Below are 4,267 nucleotides of genomic sequence, written 5' to 3' on the forward strand. Positions count from 1 at the left end.
AAGGGGGCCCAGGGGCGGGGTGGGGGGGGGCACTAAGGCAGCAGGGGGCTCAGGGGACTAACCGGGGTAAGGCACCAGGGGCTCAGGGGAGTAGAGGGAGGGTTAAGGCAGCATGGGGCTTGGGGGGGAACTACAGGGAGTAAGGGGGCAGGGGTTTTCAGTGGGGTTAAGGCACCGGGGAGATTTGGAGGCAGGTTAACATGCAGGGGCTAGAGAGGAGCCAAGGGAGCAGAGGACTTTGGTGGGGTTAAGCGGGCAGCAGGCAACTAGAGGGGGAGTTCAGGGGGAAGGGGGGTCTACAGGAGCATTAGGGCAGCAGGCAACTGGTGAGCACTGTGGTGAATAAGTGGCTTAGCACAGCTTAGCACGAGTACCGGGAGTTAAGGGGGCAGGGGGCTTGGGGGGACTAGAGGGGGGTTAACAGATGTGGGAGACTTAAGGCAGACTAGAGGAGGTGAGGGGCGTTGGAGGGGGCAGGGGGCTTGGGTGGGACTAGAGGGTGATAAGGGAGGTTGAGGTGGGATGGGAGGCTTGGCACAAGGGGCTTGCAGGGGAGACTAGAGGTGGGGGCGGGGAGCAAGGGGGGCCACAGAGCCAGCAGCAAGAAGGGAGACTACAGCGGACAGGTGGAAGGAGTAGAGGTGGGGAGGTTGGGGGGGAAGGCAGAGCAGACAACACAACTGCAGGTGCAGGGCAAAGGAGAACTAGATTTGGGGGCAACAGGGGCTTAGGGGACTAGTGGAGGGGAAGGGGGTTGGGGGTCCCAGAGGGAAAGGGCTTGGTGTGAGACTAGAGCACACTATCACAGGGGCCCTAGGGGGACTAGACACAGCAGCAAGGGGAGGCTTCAAGGGACTTACAGGGGACTGCAGTTGGAGCAACCACAGGAGGGCAGGTAACGGGCAGGACACAGCAGAGAGGGTGGCAGCAGAGACAGGAGGCACAGCAGGGGCACCAGAGCCAGACAGCCAGGGGTGGGGGGCATGGATGGCAGAGCAACAGGGACATCAGGCTCAGGAGGGGAATGGATGTGGGGGCAACAGAGGCAGGGGGCTTCAGGGAGACTCAAGGTACTAGGCAATAGGCGCACACCAGCAACAAGACTAGAGGTAGGGGGCAAGACAACAGGGACTCTTGCGGGGGCCTGCAGGTAGGGGTCAACAAGGACAGAGGTCAACGGGGCAGGGAAGTTTGGAGGGAATCAACATGGGGGGAAACAGCAGCAGGGGGTACCAACAGTTGGAAGGGGGCTTGGGGGATGCACCTCAAAGCACAGGGGCAACCGAGGGTAGCAGGCAACAGCAGCAGGGTAGTTTTGTGGGCAACAGGAGGTGGAAGACAACAGGAACCACGGCTTGGGAGGCACTCAAAGTCGGGGGGCAACAGGGGTGGGGGTTTAGGGGACAAGAGGTAAGCAGAGGGGGTAGGAGGCAAGGGGAGCTACAGAAGAACTGGTAGAGGAAGGTTGCTGGGGGGGAGTCACACATACAGGGAGCATGACATTTAGAAGGGCAACAGGACACCGAAGCAGAGACATGACGGGGGGAAACACGTCAGAGGAGGAAGGGGAGGGTGAATAGGGCAACAGGCAAGGACAGTCAAAGGGCGGGCAAATAAGGACGGCAAGGGACACCAGTTAAACAGCAAGGAGGGTAAAGGCCTTGGTGGTTAAACAGGTCTTACACTTTACAGGGCCAAGGGATGCAGCCATTAAGGGGAAAGGAGTTAAGGGGAAAAGGGGCAGGGTGTTAAAGGGCACAGGAGGGGGTTACAGGGATACAAGAAAGGGGCCTTAAAAGGCACAGGTGTTAGGGGCAGGGCACAGGCTGGCTGGCTTAGTGCAAAAAATGAAGGGGCCAAGACCAAGGGTGTTAAGGGGTCAAGGCAGGCAGCAGGACAAAGGGGGCAGCTGGTGGGGGGCAGCAGGGACAGATTGGGTAACAGGACAGAAGGAGGGCAGGCAGTTCCGAATATATCACCTTCACCACTGGTCTCTGTGCTGTCCGGTGCTCAGTGCAGTGTCAAAGAAACCAGAGCTGTGTTTTATTCAACTGCAATATGCCAGGACCCAGGTTTTCAGCTCCCTGCACATTCCTTCCTTTTCCAACAGGAAGGCAATTAGGCAGTGGGCAGCCCATGCACGTGCATGCTGCGTGTGCGTGCGCGCGCACACACACGCACACACACACACACCCCCAGCATTCAGGCCCCACCAGACGGAAGGTGTCGGACAAGGCTGCAGGCAGGCATGCATGGGATCTGAGGCAGGAATGTGCAGCCACAGGGCCTGGACAGGGAGCAGAACAGAGCCCCAGGCAGCCACATGGCAGTGGGGGGGGGGGACCTCCCTGCGGGAGGGGGGGGGGGGCCCCCCCCTGCCACTGCACACACTTCCAAGCACAGCAGGGGCACAAGACCCCACATTTATATGCCAGGCAGGCACACATGCAGGCTGGCAGCTGCAAGTGCACCGCACCTGCGACCTGAGATCCAAAACACTGGGGAACACAGCTCAGCGCTGCCCCCGCAGGCCGCACCGCACCACACATGGAGGGGACAGTGCTGCCCTCCGCCCGGGACAAAAGAGCCTCCGCTCTCGGCCACAGGCCCTGCCTCAGCCCACGAGCCCCTCCCCGACTTGAGGACCCAGGGCCCAGCCATGGGGAGCTCACCTACCCGGACCCGTGCGACACCCCTGGCAGCACACAGGACACGAGCACCCAGCCCTGCCCCTGCCCCCCCAGGGAAAAAAGTTATTAAAAACTCAATCCAGCAGGTAAGACAACAGATAAGTCTTGTTTTATTTTATTTTTCCACCCTGGCCGACAAGTTCCTCTACATGTTACACACACAAAAAGCTCAGCAGACAGGGGCTGAGGAAACAGCCATGTACAAAACAAACCACCGGGAAGAAAACATTGCCACCCTCACAACAAACAGGCAGAAAACAGATGCCACAAGGACACACACAAACATCACCAAACTAAGCAAACAACCAACAGAGCAGAGCACAATCCCACCACCCCCAGGCAGCTTCGCACCCCCCTCACCCCACCTAGCACACACTAGGGCACAAGCCACACCCCACACAACCTCCTGCCACCTCTTGCTCAGCCCAGCGCCCAGGCTCTTCATGACTACTTCTGCCTCTGCTCCCCTTCTCCGCAGGGGCCAGCAACCTGGGCTGGAAACCCCTCAACCACCACCCCACCCCTAAACACAAGGACCAGCAACACACAGGCCCAAGAGGCGCTACAAGGCAGGGGCCTTGGAGGGACTAGACAGTGGTGAAGCAGAGGGGGGAGGGGGCGCTTCCCAGTTGTGCCTCCACTAGGGGCCAACAACAAAACAAAGCTGAGTAACACATGGCTCAGCTTTCCCCTTCCAAAGAGAGGGCTGGAGCTTACTGCCCAGAAGCCCTCAACATCCTCCTTCCTGCTCGGGGACAAAACCAGACACCCCGCCACCAGCCAAGCACACACTGTTACACCAGGCTCCCAGCCCTGCGGGACACTCTCTAAACATGGCAGCCAGGCAGAATAAAACCCATTGCTCTGACCCAGCACAACCAGCACCCCAACACCAACAGGAAGACCCTGCACAACCAGGTCCAGAACCTCCAACCCCCCAGCACCGCAATTCTCAACCTCACTAGCACAGAAGCTACAGAGGGGGCCCGGCCGACTCAGGCCAAGGAGGCCCGGGCCCCGCACCTGGCCGGCCCTGCTGCTTCCATGCTAGCGTGCTCAAGCATCGCTGTGCTCAACAGTTGGAAGGTCTGGTCCTGCTTGGGCAGTGGTTCCTGTGAGTGTCTGGGTGCTGGTCCAACTGCAAGGTCACAGGAATGGGTTTTAGCTCTGGCCAGTCTAGGTCCACCCACAGCACAGACAAACTGACCCAAACATACTCCTTCCAAGACCCCTGGCTCCAGGATCATAAAGCTGACGACACTCCCAATCCCACCCCACACCCCCACGCAGAATCCCAATACAGAAGGGACATTCCACATAGCGGGCAACATCCGGTCGGTCCGTGTCTGTCATCCAACACCGGCCCACAGCTCTTCCACGATGCAGTCCTCTCGCCTACTTCCCTCCATGCAGGTCGGGACCCTGGCAACAACACAGAACACACTTTCAGCACAAGGGAAGCAAGGCAAGCACTACACACACCGCGCATCCCAACACCACCAGCCACTGGGCTCCGGCAATTTGTTCCACTTGCAGCCAGGGAGCCGCCTCGACAAGGCAACTGCAGGCTCCGACAA

This window comes from Alligator sinensis, unplaced genomic scaffold (genome assembly GCF_000455745.1).
Source record: "Alligator sinensis unplaced genomic scaffold, ASM45574v1 scaffold1912_1, whole genome shotgun sequence".
NCBI lineage: Eukaryota > Metazoa > Chordata > Crocodylia > Alligatoridae > Alligator > Alligator sinensis.